Raw genomic sequence first — 16,534 nt, forward strand, 5'->3', positions numbered from 1 at the left:
TTCGATCCACTCTTCATAATAATTAAAAAAAATCATTACTGATTTCTGTGCAAAGTAAAGCTTTCTTAATGATATTCTCATTATCATAAATAAAAATGTCCAAAGATAATATTTTCAGGTGATGTTCATGAAAACGCACTAGAATATTTTGTGTTAGTCATAACATGCTATTTCTGGTCATTATTATTGATTCTGCCCTTCAAAAAATGATGAAAATGATTTATGACCACTTCTCTGAACAAATGTAACTACTGTGCGACGCAAAGGATAAGTGAATCCCTCATGGAATCCCCATTATTGCCCGTTGTGAAGATTTATAGATTCCGACGCAAATAAATGGTTAGGCTCATTTTCAGCGTAGGTGCGTTATAAATATTTGTTTACAATGCAAAACTATCACCAAATGTGTACCTAACAACACAGCGTAAAATATTCACCAGGACGCGGTCTGCTTTAATATCTGTGGGCCCACGCAAGAAAAATCCACGCAACTAATTTTCGCGCAGGAGTCTAAACAGGTGGAATCTTCGCAATATATGATGCGTAAAAAATTTTGATTCAGGAAATGAAAGTTCAAGTGATTTCTCAATACCAAATATCCTAGGAAAACTCAAAATCAATTTATTGCGCCACACCAAAAAGTAAACATGTTTTGAATCTTTTTTGGCGTTTTTGTCAGTTTCAAGATTTCAACATGGGACAACTATACCTATAACGACAGTCGAATCATAAAACTCCAGAACGGTTTTTAATTTGCTAATTCCAGTTGTTATAATATAATATGTGTTCCTGTAGTTTATGGAACTTTGACGCTTGCAAATACTTTTTTCGGACATACAGCCACATGTCAAACGTCTCGCACCCACCAAGTTTGGGTTCGTTCAAATATTACGTAACGCTGATGGGGGAGGGAGGGGGTCTAGCACTGTGTTACGCTTCATACAAAATTTCAAAATTTCCCATACAAAAGTTGTTACGTGGGGGAGGGAGGGGTCAAAAATTGTCAAACTTTGCGTTACGTAATATTTGAATGAACCCTTTGACGCAGGCAGACGTTCGTTGATCTTGGACGCTAAACCCTATTTGTCATAATTTTATTATCAATTTAACCTTCATTTCGCCGTCGCTTACCGAGACGAGACACTCGCACATTGTCAACAGCTAAAGCGCCTCGGTAATGCCTACTAAATTCTGTTTTTACGCGATGGATGCGTTCGCGCAAAAAAAGATCGTGTAAGAAAAGTTCGCGTAACTTCGAGAAATCGCGCAAAAAAAATCCAAAGGAAATTTTTTTTACGCGATTTGCCCCCCGCAAATAATCAAAATCGCGTAAAAAAAGTCGCGTAACTTCGAGAAAATCGCGTAAAAAAAGTCGTGCAAAATAAAATCGCGTAAAAAAAAGTCGTGTAAAAAAAGAATTCAGTGTACATTCATGTCTCTTTTGACTGGGTCGTTTGGTTGTTTGTATTGCTGTGCGATTTTTTTTCAGGCTAGTGTCTCGAGCGAGCCTCATCGGCAACCGACAGCTAGGGTATTTGTTCCCATCGTTGTGGTAGTACCTAATGTTGCGGTAATGGCAATTGAGCACTTTTTCGACTGAAATGTAACCAAAAGGTATTTTTAATAGATGTATGGTGCTTAAATTATGAGACTGCACCATTTGTTTGCTTAAGATTTGCCCAAAAACCTATTTCAAAAAAATATTTTCCATAATGTGTTTGCTGCTGTGTTCCTATTGTTGCGGTAGTGTTCCTAATGTTGCGGTATCCCATATGATTTCAATGGGATACCGCAACAATAGGAACAAATACCGCAACACATTAGGAACAAATACCGCAACATTAGGAACACAATGTTCTTTCAGATAAAAACGAATAAAATGCTCATAACAACACCAAAGTGGCAATATTTCGTTATTTTCCCGTAGATTAAGGATGGATTTTATTATTTTCAATTCAATCCATGTAAAAAGTTTGCTTGGGGCGATACAATTGTGGTTTAAGCATGAACCCAGTGCTTAACTCCTCCATGATCGGATCAATTACCCTATGTTAAGTTTGTCACTGAAACATGCGCTTTTTCGATACTGTTCTTCAGCGGTGAATTGTTTCCTGACAATACACTGTAAAATTTATCATCAAATAAAATCTGAATGATTTTCGGTTGTCAAAATACATGTTTAGATTGAACATCATCTGCGTCGGTGGTGTAATGGTCAGCATAGTTGCCTTCCAAGCAGTTGATCCGGGTTCGATTCCCGGCCGACGCAGGATTTTTTTTTATGCACAATGTCGAATGGTTGTAATTGACATGGATGGACTTTTGTTCGATGTCTAATTGATTAGGTTTTTATAATTGTGCTCGACATGGAAACTGATTTGCGATTACCTTAGATTATTGTTATGCCTTTGATTGGTACTTTTTTTTTGTAAATGCATCAAATTGATATAGTGCAAGGTTCAGCAATATTATTTTAACTCTTAGTCTCTTATCAGTCGCTTTGGGCTAATTATGATAACGTTATCACTTGAGCTGTTGCGATGTCAATTTCATCGTTCTCTATAGCCGTGATCGTCTAGTGGTTAGGACCCTACGTTGTGGCCGTAGTAACCCAGGTTCGAATCCTGGTCACGGCAATGATCTCTAACTAACGGATCATTGTCACGGAGAGAAATATTTTAGACATTTAAGTCTTGTGTGTCAAGTTTCAATTAATTTCAACAATAACTTTAACAATAAATAATATTATATATAACAATAATAATATTAATAAACTAGTTTGTAAAAATAAAATTAGAAACGGCGCATCGACGCAAAAATCAAACTAAATACTACAAGATCATAGATCAATCCTACACATAATAAATAAATAAAACTATTAAACTTGTTATATAACAAACAACAAACGATATAGAATACACCCGTTGATCTTCTAATACGCACCTACCATCGACACCAGGGCAAGGAAGGAAGGAAAGTCCACCTAGTTTAGAGCCGCGAGCTCCTCCAATCGGGGTGGTGCGTCGTCGTTGTCGACCAAGAATGATGAATGGCGAAGCGAGTCAATGGTCAAAGCTCGCTCGGCTGGTGGCCGCCTGCTTGGTGCTTCTAGCAGCAGCGGGTCGCGAGCGCGCGCGCGTGTTGTAGAGGAAAAATATTTGAATATATTGTGATTTGCCATGTGATGAATGGGGGGAACACATGTGTTCTGACATGTGCACTGACTGCCGGCCGACCAACTGCTGACTGGTTGATGGTGTTTATTTAGGAGATAAATGATTTGAATAATGTCGTAGGAGATTTCCGTCGGGGCAATTAGAGATTGATCTTGATGAAGTTGATGATTTTGGCGCGGGGCGCTGAGATATAGTAGATTAAGGGATAGAGTTTTATTCTGAGGATGTTTGGTGTTGAATTTTTTATGCTGTTTGAAGGTGTTTAAATATCATAGAAGTAAAAAGCCATATTCTTTCTCTTCAACAGTACGCTCTACTAATTCAAAACTTGTAACTCAGTTCCAAGTTTTATTACCACCTCCAGGATAATTATCAAAGAGGATAATATTTTTGTCACAGTAACAACAATAATTCTACTCTGCTATTTGTCCTATTTGATTACAAACGTTTATTGCATCGATTGATATTGTCCTTCACGTTATCATGCTCGTTACTTCTAAATAGGATGTAGGACCATTTGATCTCACTTTCTATAACGAAAAGTGTCCAAAATATGACCCATAACCCATGCCCATGAGCTGTTGCGATGCCACACTCATCATTCTCTATAGCCGTGATCGTCTAGTGGTTAGGACCCTACGTTGTGGCCGTAGTAACCCAGGTTCGAATCCTGGTCACGGCAATGATCTCTTAACGGATCATTGTCACGGAGAGAATTATTTTAGACACTTGACTTACTTATGTATCAAATAATGATTAATTGCAATGGATTATTGCACGAATTTATACTGGCCAGAAGTTCATAAGGAGTCATGATTATAACAATATTATAAAAAAACTAGCTGTACCCGGCAAACTTTGTCTTGCTACTGCGTTTTTTTACGTTTCATGTTTCTACCCAAGATGAAGTCCCCGGTCATAATGTATGGAAATGGATTAAAAAAACTCTCTTTTTCCATGTTTTTGCCTCATAAACCTTCCTTGGGTGAAAACTAACAGAACAAAACTAAGACGATCAAAATCGGTCCTTCCGTTCGCAAGTTATGCGCGGTCCCACGTATGCCACTGCATTTTTATATATATAGATAACAATAGGTATTTAATGGGTTATCTGACTTGAATACAAGTACAAAACTCATTAGGAATAATAGGGTTTTGTACAATTTGGGTAGGTGTAGCTATTTTGGACAATTTTTGCTATAACTAAGTCGTTTTTACACCTAATAACTTGATTTTTGGCACACAATGAGATACGTACGGTATCTATCCTTCATCCATACCATTCCAATAATGTATATATACAGACATATGAGTCAAACGATTGCCAAAGTCTAGTTGATTCAGAACATTCTTGATAAAGGTTTTTCAAAAAAAGATCTCTACGATAGGCTCCGGCGAGATTCGAACTCACGATCTCCTGTTTACTAGACAGGCGCTTTAACCAACTAAGCCACGGCGCCTTCGATACGTTATGCAGGCCAATAATCAATCATTAGCTGCACGTCTCAGAGCTCAACTCAAAGCCAACGTCTGAAATAAGCTAAAGCCGGGTGAAAGGTACAAGGTTTGCTTTCAAACATGCAAGTGAAAAAAAAAAGAAATCAGCTTACTGTTGCAATGAGTTTGGGAAGTTTGAAGAGGGAGAGCGATACGGAGATATTAAGAGAGTAACATAAACCCTACATGAAAAAGGTTTCAGGGGGTCCGCAGGATTCCACAAACGTTTCAAAGGCTTGTTTTCGAAGTTTAAAGAGGATTCCGAGGGGCTTCAGAAGGATTTCAGGGGAATTTCTGTAGAATTCCCATGAGTTTGTAGGAAAGCTGCAGAGGGATTTTCAGATGGTTTGATAGGTGCATATCACGGGGCTTCAGTGCGTTTTCAAATGGGTTTCATGAAGACCACAAAAAACTACAAGAAAAAAAGTAGTGCAAGAACCATCTCTTAATTTGATTTTTGTCACAATTTGTCTACTGGCAAGATATGTTGTGATTAATTCCCGCTAAATTTGTTCGTTTTTTCTGTCTATAGTTTTTGAAAATATTTTTAAGGTTTTTCTATAGAATTCTTGAAAGAATCAAGGGGTTTTATTTAAGAAATTTAGAAGTATTTAAGTAACTTTTGAGTTTTATTTTACTTAGACAGATTACGACTGGGTACTCAAATCGAGGAACACCAATACCGCTGATATTAAGTTTTTATGTTATTCTGTTAATCTGTTATTATTCTGTTATTCTGTTATTCTGTTATTCTGTTATTTTGTTATTCTGTTATTCTGTTATTCTGTTATTCTGTTATTCTGTTATTCTGTTATTCTGTTATTCTGTTATTCTGTTATTCTGTTATTCTGTTATTCTGTTATTCTGTTATTCTGTTATTCTGTTATTCTGTTATTCTGTTATTCTGTTATTCTGTTATTCTGTTATTCTGTTATTCTGTTATTCTGTTATTCTGTTATTCTGTTATTCTGTTATTCTGTTATTCTGTTATTCTGTTATTCTGTTATTCTGTTATTCTGTTATTCTGTTATTCTGTTATTCTGTTATTCTGTTATTCTGTTATTCTGTTATTCTGTTATTCTGTTATTCTGTTATTCTGTTATTCTGTTATTCTGTTATTCTGTTATTCTGTTATTCTGTTATTCTGTTATTCTGTTATTCTGTTATTCTGTTATTCTGTTATTCTGTTATTCTGTTATTCTGTTATTCTGTTATTCTGTTATTCTGTTATTCTGTTATTCTGTTATTCTGTTATTCTGTTATTCTGTTATTCTGTTATTCTGTTATTCTGTTATTCTGTTATTCTGTTATTCTGTTATTCTGTTATTCTGTTATTCTGTTATTCTGTTATTCTGTTATTCTGTTATTCTGTTATTCTGTTATTCTGTTATTCTGTTATTCTGTTATTCTGTTATTCTGTTATTCTGTTATTCTGTTATTCTGTTATTCTGTTATTCTGTTATTCTGTTATTCTGTTATTCTGTTATTCTGTTATTCTGTTATTCTGTTATTCTGTTATTCTGTTATTCTGTTATTCTGTTATTCTGTTATTCTGTTATTCTGTTATTCTGTTATTCTGTTATTCTGTTATTCTGTTATTCTGTTATTCTGTTATTCTGTTATTCTGTTATTCTGTTATTCTGTTATTCTGTTATTCTGTTATTCTGTTATTCTGTTATTCTGTTATTCTGTTATTCTGTTATTCTGTTATTCTGTTATTCTGTTATTCTGTTATTCTGTTATTCTGTTATTCTGTTATTCTGTTATTCTGTTATTCTGTTATTCTGTTTTCTGTTTTAAACCTATAATAAAACTGTAAATCCATCGTAATCCATCTAATCCATAATGCTACTCGATTTCATCTCTAGCACATGACACTGATCAACGTGTCGCTTTTCTGACAGGGATTGATAACACTAGTTTACAGCATTTTTGAACTCGGTAAGCTGATGATCATTTTTGGTGTAGAATCATGCCCTGAATTCAAAAACGCAAAGGAAAAAAAATACAGTAGAGCGGAAAATTTTTCGACTTCCCATACAACGTTGATGATTTGAAATCGATTTTTGTTCTATTTTTAAGCAAAGTCGCTCACTTCAAACATCTCATTCTTCGTAATCAATGCTCCGATTGAGCTGAAATTTTTACTGTAACTCGCCTACATATGATATGTCAAATAAACGTCGAGAAAGAATTTTTAAGTTGTTTTTTTCTTATTGAAAAAAAAAATACATTTCTTCAAAAATTTTTGGGAATTTTGCTAAAATTTAAGAAGATGGTCCCCAAAACTCGCCAATATCTTGAATTTCATCAATCTGACGCAAAATCTGTATTCAGATGATCGAATGGTATTGTATTCAGCTTTTCATTTATGGAAAAAGATTTAAAATTGGTTGAACAAAACGCAATAAATTTGAATTTTAGTAAATTACATATTTTGAAAAGTTACAAAACTCGATATTGAGGTAAAACTCAAAAACTGTTCTACTTTAATTTTCTTGAAGGTCGGTTTCGAAATCAGCACTAAATTGTGCTTCAAAAATTTTGGTCGTTGACAGAAGTTCACGACTTTCATTTTATTTTGTAAACTTGTGTAATATATCCACACCCCACATAGAGATATCCAGATGCTGTTAAATCGCGTAAATAGCCGCAAACAGCTTAGGTACAACTGCAGCAATGTTCCTGTAGGTTGACGCAAGCCGCTAAGTACACCAATGGGCAAAGTACAACACCATTTGCTTATATCGGACGGCAGGCACTACCTACTAGGTACTCTGCGCGCACAGGTTGCTCTCAAAAAGGCGACATTTTACGATTGTTTCATTCCGCAGCCGCCACAAAATTGCGCCAGATATGTATGTGGTGTGGATATGACCACTGACTGCTCTGCGCGGTGCGCCAATTCAGTGAGTGACCTATCCGCGGCCGTTTTGCCATTCATGGATTGTCGCCTGCCAACGAACGGGCGGCGACGACGACATCCACTGACTGCGACACAGACGCGTCAGAGTTGCGCATTTGCACGAATACCTTTTAGTAGCGGGCCGGGCAGCGCGAACGCAATTGATAATTTGTGGCGGCGACGACGGCGGGCGTCGTTTGCATTATGAAGTTCTCAACTCGGTCGCTTAGTTGTATCGCTCGGACAGGTTGACTTGACGGCGTAGAACTGTCGTGTAGGTACCTATGGTTGCTGGTATAGACTGCTAAGTAAGTGGCTGGATTGACTGCGAAATGGCGAACTCAAAGTGGCAGATTATGTTGTGTCAGCGCGGAATGATTGAGCCTATCTGGACGCAAAGTGACAGGACAAAACGAACCAATTTGCCGCCGAGTGAACTTCGAGCGATATGGAGCGTTGAAATAGGCACCTTAGAGAGCGATTAGCTTCGGAGACTACATTGTCAGTAGAATATTAGAAAAAAAGCACCTCTACAATTATATTTTATTTTTTATTTCTTATTTCATATCCAAATCATTGCTACCGTCTACCCCCGTTGGTTTGAACGACAACTCATGCAAACCAACGGAGTTTATTTTTCAATTTGTACTTCTAGTACTTCTGGGCATCGAAAAACACACTGGTGGTAACCCTTTTTGCTGTTTTGTTTTGATTTTGCGTTCCGTTTTACCCCGTTACATAAGTAGAATGACGTTTGAGTAATTTTTAGTTTGAACGATGTGCAGACTAGCGGGGATCAAATTAAAAACTGTTCAGATTAGATTAGATAGAGAAGGTCAAATCAACGGGGTTAGGCGGTACCTGTAGATCAGTTTATTGATTTATGGGATATTGTAGAATGTTATTTGAGATTTTTCACTGTTCAACAGTTTTTATTAAAAAAGGACATATTATATATCAGATATGTGCGTTTTCAGACCGTCTCGATCTCGAATAACATGGATGGAAGGTTATACCGTATATCGCCGTTGGTTTGAACGACACCTCATGCAAACCGACGGTGTTCATTTTTAATTTGAACTTCTAGTACTTCTGGGCGTCGAAAAACACACTGATGGTAACCTTTTTTGCTGTTTTGTTTTGATTCTGTATTCCATTCCAGCCCATTCTATGAGCAGAATAATGTTTGAACCATTTTTAATTTAACCTTTCGTAACTCGCGTGGTTGACTACCTGTGTCAGCACCACGCTAATGCTGAATACAAAAAGCGAGATTTTTTTTAACGCGATGTACAAAATAGAACAGCGCGATCGCTCGAGGGTTAAACGATGTGCAGATTAAAAAGTGTTCAGATGCGGTCAAACCAACGGGAATAGACGGTTATTATTTTTTGTATTCTTTTATGAATTTATTCGGGGATTTCGACAAGTATACATCCCACAGTTCCATCAATGAGCGTAAGACTTTCTTCTAAGTATTATGTTAAAAAAAATCTTTAACAATTTATTTAGGAATTTCCCAAGTTATCCTTCAAATATTACTTTACCATTTTTTTAAGAAATCTTTCTTGTTGAATAGTTTGTCTTCAAGAATCTTTTAAGTGTTCAATGCAACAATGTCATTCAGCATTTCTCTAAGCATTCTTTCAGGAATTCTTACTGTATTGTTTCCGAGGATGTTTTTAAACATATGTACCTCAGAGTTCTTCAAAAGATTCTTGCAAAAGCTTCATCAAGTATCTCTTGAAACATTTGTTCATAACGTCCACCAAGGATTCTTCAAGAATTTCGCGTTTATTCATTCTCATAATTATTTCAGAGATTTCCCCAAAGAGTTATCTTGGCATTTCCTCAAGCATTCATCACTCATCTCGGCGTTCTTTTGAAGATTTCTTTAAAAGAAATCCGAGTATTCCTTAGAATACTCCAACGTTTTCTTAGAAAAAAAAAATCCACAATTATTCTTCAAGGAGTTTCTTCATGGTTTGACTAAGATATTCATCCTTGATTTCCCCCTGAAATTTTCCAAAGAGTTCACTGGATAATAATTTAAAAGTTCCTCCGAATATTTCTATAAAGCATTCTTAAACAATCTGTAGGAATTTTTTCAAGAATCTTTTGGGAATTCCTCCAAATAATTCTTTAATATCCATCTACTCTAGAGTTTCCTAAAGGTTGCCTCTGATATTCTTGCTTTTATTCATCTAGGAACACTTTTAAAATTGCTATTGTAATTTTTGATAAAAATCTTTCAAAAGTCTTTCGAGAAACCTTTTGAAAAAAGTGTAGAATTAGTAAAAGTTAATAATAACACGGTAATAATATTTAAAAAAAACCTTTTACAAAATCATTCTAAGTTTAATGAATTCCTCCAGAAATTCCTAAAAAATCGTTTGAAATTTTTTCTGAGGATTCCTGGTAGGGTCATCGTGCCCTTAGTAATCTAACGATCCCAAATTCATCCTGTTCGAAAACAAAGCAATTACGGCACCGGTTGATTCCGTAATTTCTGTTATCATTCTTACTCACTTATAAAAATAAGGAGAAAACAATAAGAGCTTCACACCTTTGTTTTGAGTAGGAGTTGTTTAAGGAATTCCTCCTAGGAATGTTTTGTCACCTTCTTCAGGATAGATTTAACCTTCTTCGTGCATTAGCTTGCGTTCACCTCGCTGACCTTGTGCACGTTTAGGGGTCATAATGACCCCAATGCACAACTAGGGTTAAGAATGCTTAGATGCATCCTTCAAGTCATTAATGCATGGCCTCAGCCATGTTGTTCATACCGGAAATTTTTCAGCGGTTGCAAGAATTAGTACGAGAATTTTACCAAAGATTTCTAAAGAATTTATTCCAAAAAAAATCTTGAAAATTATTCAAAGATTATTTAAGAATTTCTTAAGGATCTGCGGCTAAAGCATTCCTTTAAAATTTCTCCAAGGATTGTACCAAGGAAAACTTTTGGGATTTTCCCGGAGATGGCTTAAGCAGTTCTACCAAGGATTTATTCAAAAATCTAAAGGTATTCCATCAAAGATGTCTTTTGAAATTCCTCCCGAAACTTGTTCAGGATTTTTATTAGTTCATCTAATAAATCCTTCAGCGATTTCTCAAAAGATTTGTTCAGAATTCAGTCAAGTATTCTCTAAGAATTTATAAAATGATTTCTTCAAGCAATTCTCCATGTATTCCGTTAGATATTTCATTTCTAATTTTACAAATAGTTAAGCATAAGAAATCCTTAGGGAATATTTTCATGCAAGGATTCATGTATATTTCATCTAATCTAATCTAATCTAATCTAACACATGCGCAGCCAGTACAAGAAAGCATCCTGGAAAATAATCAGGTTAGATTACGCCCGATTATTTTTCTTGTCAATATTGATGATTGCAGCATATCGAAGATATGACACAAGCATCAAAGCGGCCAGGCCTACTACGCAGTGTTTACCGCAAAGATGATTCTTTGAAATGATTCGATTTAAATGAACATTAAATTTTATTTTAAATCGGAGCACTTCTCGAATCTACAGGGGAGGAAGGATGCGTGGACATACCGTACCAAACGCTCCGAGATTAAGATACAAATATGAAATGAGGTATGTAGTGGTATGAATAAATGTTAAAATGAAAAATAAAGCATGAAACGTTCTCACCGAATCATCCGTGAATCCGCTTGAGGAATGGAACTTGTGACGTCCTGTGGCCCAATGTTAATAACCGGATCCATCTATAAATCCTGGCCGATAGTGATACACGTGGATCCGTCTCTATGAGAAGACGCATCTCGTCTGGCCAAAGCAAAACTCGCGCACAGCATCTTTGCACTGACTCCATCAAAATCTCCAAAAACACCACTCGTGATTTCATATTTGACCCAACACAAAAGTCTGTGGATCACTTCATCACTTCATACTAGAAGACCCACGAAACCCTCCAATGAAAAATAATGTCTGGGTGGCATAGCACCAAACGGTTCACCAGCGGCGAGCGGTGAAAATACACTTCTTTTTCTCTATAGGCTGGCTGCTTTCAATCACGATACAGAAAACTGACCGAACCGAACCCGGCACCAAAAGCACTACTGTTCACGAAACCTGCAGCACCCAGTCCTGAGGACTACGAAAATCACTCCGGATGATGAACCATCGGTTAAAGTATCACGGGAACCTAACCCCAAGGATTCATGTATATTTCATGTATAATTACTCCTGCATATTGTTTTCGGGAATTCAAACAAAACAATGTAAGAATTATTTAAGAATTCTCACAGAAATTCCTCCAAGAAAATCTACTGGACTTCATTCAATGAACCCTTCAGGTATTTTTCCAAGTCTCCTTCAGAATTTTCTCTATTAATACCTTCAAAATTTGTTTTTATCGAGAACACTAATTTTGTCGGGATTTCCTTTAAGAAGCTTCTTAAATTTTTTTCTAACGATTTCATCAATAATTTGTTCTAACTTCAAGAACCCTTTCTTGGATATGTTTTAAGATTCATCTTGGAATTACTCCGAGGACTTCTTTACAAAATCCTCCAAGATTTCCTTCGAAAGTTGCTCCAGCAATTGCCTCGGGAACTCCATCCAAGAGTCCATTACCCAATGAGTTTTTATTTAGAATTTCCAGAAACGATTCCTTTGGGAATACTCCACATGATCCCTTCATCAATTTTCCGATGGAATCCTTTAGGAATTCTTTCAAGATTTATTTTACAAGTTTCTTCAAGCGTTCTTTTTTCAACACCTTAAACGGTTCTACTAAAAGTCCTTTCAAGGATTTTTCAGGAATTTATTCAACCAATTGTATCTGCAGGGATTCCTTCAGAAATTGCTCCAATAATTGCTGTAGAAAATCGTCCAAAGATTCCTTAGGTGATTTTTTCAAGCCCTCTTTCCAATTCATATAAGAATCCTTTAGGAAATTCCCGTGAGAATTTGATCTTTTTCTCCAGGGATTTTTCCAAGCTACGTTACAAAGATTCCTCCAGAGATTTCACAAAGTTTTCCTTCAGATAATCCTACAAGGATAAAAACATTCATCCCCAAAGGATTTCTTCAAACTTCGTGTGTGTGTGTGTGTGTGTGTGTGTGTGTGTGTGTGTGTGTGTGTGTGTGTGTGTGTGTGTGTGTGTATATGTGTGTGTGTGTGTGTGTGTGTGTGTGTGTGTGTGTGTGTGTGTGTGTGTGTGTGTGTGTGTGTGTGTGTGTGTGTGTGTATATGTGTGTGTGTGTGTGTGTGTGTGTGTGTGTGTGTGTGTGTGTGTGTGTGTGTGTGTGTGTGTGTGTGTGTGTGTGTGTGTGTGTGTGTGTGTGTGTGTGTGTGTGTGTGTGTGTGTGTGTGTGTTTGTGTTTGTGTGTGTGTGTGTGTGTGTGTCTGTGTACAAAAAGGTCATTCACCTTCAAGGCACTTACCATTGCTTGATTTTTCGGATTAAACCTCGAACCGAACCAGAACCAGAACCGCGTTGTTTGCTATTATAAATGGTCCGAATCGGTGAAGGTGTTCCGGAGTTATGGCCATTCGAGTGATCCGGACCAGCACCGGTAGAACTGGCCGTATATAAAACTGAACCAAGCCCCATCATTCAACATGTCAAACTGCGGCGATTTTTGTAACCTTTAGCATGGCTGACCAATTTTATGCAGAAATAACACTGGAAACCAGAAATTCTACGATGTCAGCCAAAAATTCAAAATGGCAGTCTAATATTCAAGATGGCGGCTTCAAATTCCAGACTGTGGCTGTTAAATGGTGTTATAGGCTCCAAAACCATGCAATATGGCAGGGGTTCCCAACCTTTTTCAGGTGGCGACCCCTTTTAAGAATTGAACATCTGAACATCTGGGGCCCAATTAGAAAATAGAAAAAATATGAATTAAATGAACGAAACCAATTTGTTTTTGGATACAGTGATGTAACCAGAAATCTACTGTGGGATGGGTTTTCGACGATCAATGATACGTTGTATTTTGTTCGACACTAACATTTCGTAAATAATGATGTCATGAATATTAAATTTGGGTCGTAGCTGGAAAATAGCGGCGCAGCCGAAATTTTTTTTCTTCTGAAGGCGTTTTGTACTGAAATTTTGTTCCTTGAATTGTGGCTGGCGGTATACAAAATTAAAAATTGGTATAATTTGCACAAAATAGAAAAAAATTGTAATTTTTGTGTTACATCGCGGCCCCCCTGTACTGGCTTCACGGCCCCCCAGGGGGCCGTGGACCACCGGTTGGGAACCCGTGCATTATGGGGTATATTTGGTAAGGGGAAGTTGTCTGGAGTCCAAAAATGGCGACCAGAATATCAAACATGGCGGTCTAAAATCCAAGTTGGCTGCATTTTAATCATGATGACGGTTCCTTAATGGAGTTTTAGGCCACAAACCCATGTAATATGGGTATTTTTGGTATGGAGATGTCCGGAGGTCAAAAATGGCGACCAGAATATCCCATACATTATGGGTATTATTTGTATGGGGAAGATGTCTAGACTCCAAAAATGGCCACCAGAATATCCAAGATGGCGGTCTAAAACCCACGATGGTGGCTCAAAATTCAAGATGGCGTCTGTTTAATGGTGCTTAGGCTCCAAAACCATGCAATATTAGTATATATGGTGTAGGGAAGATGTCCAGAGTCCGAAAAATGGCGACCAAAGTACCCAAGATTGCGATATAGAATTCAAGATGGCCACCCAAAAATCAAAATGGCGGCTGTTTAGTCTTACGCCTTAAAACCATGCAATATGGGTATATTTGGTATGACAAAGATGCCCAGAGTACAGAAATAACGACTAGAATATCCAAGATGGCGGTCTTAATCCAAGATGGCGGTCTTAATTAAATATGGCGGCTGTTCAATGGAGTTTTAGGCCCGAAAACCATTCAATATTGGTATTTTTGATATGAGGAATGTTGTGGTGGTTTTCTTGGAAAACTGGCAATACTCTAGGAGCCTATACGATAGTAAAAAAAGGCAGCCAGTAGATTTAGCTGTTCATCGGTTGGAAGTGTAGTTAGCACTGTTAGGAACAATTAAATGTAAGTTGAATAATTGTAATTAATGTTTAATCCTTTATAATAATAAATAAATGTTCCAGCATTGAAGCTGCACAAATGAAATGCTGCTATCAAAAGGTGTTTGCCAGTACAGAGGCGACGCTCCCAACAGGGAAGATGCCCGAAGTCCAAAAGTGGTGACCAGAATATCAAAGAAGACGGTTTAAAATCCAAGATGGTGGCTTCAAACTCAAGATGGTGACTGTTTATTGATGTTTTAGGCTTTAAATCCATGCAATACGGGTAGGGTAGGATTTATACACTTTAACAATGAAAACCAACAAGACAAATTTGCTGAACAACAGATCACGTGCACAAAAGATGGTTGCACTCATGTAAACTCCACATTATGGTAGAAATAAATTATGTTCCTTAACATTCCGGTTTTCTTACACCCTTTTTCGCCATAGTGTACCAGTTACAGCTTATGGCAATGCATGCAAATAGTGCGAAAAGGAACTGACGTTTAAAAAATGTATCCATAACTGGTACAGGGTTCCAATCATTGGCACACCTGGACCTGGGATGCCAGATGATTTTTTTAAATCTGTATCGCAATTTTCAAAAATCTGTATCCCATACAAAATTTGGATGAAAAATCTGTGTCTTCTACAAAAATAAAAAAAAGGACCTCTAGCTCAAAAATCTGTATTTCATATAAAATGAAACCTGTACAAATGCTCAAAAATCTGCACAATACAGATAAATCTGTATAAATGGTATCTCTGGTATGGACACTAAACTATTTTTAACATATTGATGGTCTTCTCGTTATGTTTGTACAAATAGTTTTACTTAGGTAGTGCCATAATTGGTACAGGCACCCTATATTTGATGTGAGGAATATCTTCCTCCCTCCGGAGGCTAAAAGTGGCGACCAGAATATCCAAGATGGCGTTTCAATATCCAAGATGTCCAAATGTTTAACGGAGTTTTATGCTCCAAATCCATGCAATATGTCTATATCTGAAATGGGGGAGAAGTCTGGAGTCCAAAAATAGCGACCAGATTTTCCTAAAGGCGGACTTAAATCCAAAATGGCGGCTCAAAATTCAAGATCGTGGTTTTGTAAGAGTTTAAGGCTCAAACATCAAAAGCCAAATAAACGACATGATTTCTGGTGCCATGAAATGGTTTTTTGTTAGACGTATGAACCTGCGATATTCATCGAAATTTCACTTGAGTTTTGTTGAAATGGGTTTTCGAAGGCACGAGAAAGGTGCCACACCGCTCGGTGGATTAATTAGGTTTTTTTTGGTAATAACACTCCAAGAATTTCATCAAAGATACTTTTAAAACCAACCCAATGATTATTTCCGAATACATCTTAGGATTAAACTAAAAATTGTATGAGGATTCCTTGAGAAATTCCTTCAAATTTTTTTGCAAACATTTCTGCAAAATTTCCTTCGGGAATTCTTCCAAAATTTATTTGGACAATCTCCCAATGGTCCAATCAGGTATGACTCCAAGCATTATCACAGAAATTCATCAGATAAATCTTCCATGAGGAACTCCTGCAAAATTCTGTCCTGGGGAATCCGTAGAGGTAATCCTGAAGGAGTGCTTGGAAAAACTAGTGTCACTCCCGCTGATGAAAGACACAAGGTTAGTTTTTAGAAAAGTTTAGGTGCCAAGATTTCAAAAGAAAGTTATACTAAGTTGGAGCATTCATCTCTAAGTTGTCCCTCAACAGGGAAACTATAGAACAACACTAATAAAATTAATGTACCCTTACCCGAATATGTACAGTCTATCATATAGAATCATTTCTGTTTGTGAATTTGTATGCTATGTCACTTTTATTTTCCAGTCAACTGCGTCGGTGGTGTAATGGTCAGCATAGTTGCCTTCCAAGCAGTTGATCCGGGTTCGATTCCCGGCCGACGCA

At 36.9% G+C, this 16,534-nt stretch overlaps 5 non-coding genes across 5 annotated transcripts; 4 read left to right on the forward strand and 1 right to left on the reverse strand.

Moving 5' to 3' along the window:
- The first annotated feature begins 2,197 nt into the window (after positions 1–2,197).
- Trnag-ucc (transfer RNA glycine (anticodon UCC)) lies at positions 2,198–2,269 on the forward strand. The gene has a single exon. It is a non-coding gene; the product is annotated as a tRNA-Gly (tRNA).
- A 295-nt stretch (positions 2,270–2,564) lies between these two features.
- Positions 2,565–2,636, forward strand: Trnah-gug (transfer RNA histidin (anticodon GUG)). Its single transcript has one exon. It is a non-coding gene; the product is annotated as a tRNA-His (tRNA).
- A 1,150-nt stretch (positions 2,637–3,786) lies between these two features.
- Trnah-gug (transfer RNA histidin (anticodon GUG)) lies at positions 3,787–3,858 on the forward strand. The gene has a single exon. It is a non-coding gene; the product is annotated as a tRNA-His (tRNA).
- A 704-nt stretch (positions 3,859–4,562) lies between these two features.
- Trnat-agu (transfer RNA threonine (anticodon AGU)) lies at positions 4,563–4,636 on the reverse strand. Its single transcript has one exon. It is a non-coding gene; the product is annotated as a tRNA-Thr (tRNA).
- An 11,826-nt stretch (positions 4,637–16,462) lies between these two features.
- On the forward strand, positions 16,463–16,534 carry Trnag-ucc (transfer RNA glycine (anticodon UCC)). Its single transcript has one exon. It is a non-coding gene; the product is annotated as a tRNA-Gly (tRNA).

Source organism: Aedes albopictus, chromosome 2 (genome assembly GCF_035046485.1).
Source record: "Aedes albopictus strain Foshan chromosome 2, AalbF5, whole genome shotgun sequence".
NCBI lineage: Eukaryota > Metazoa > Arthropoda > Insecta > Diptera > Culicidae > Aedes > Aedes albopictus.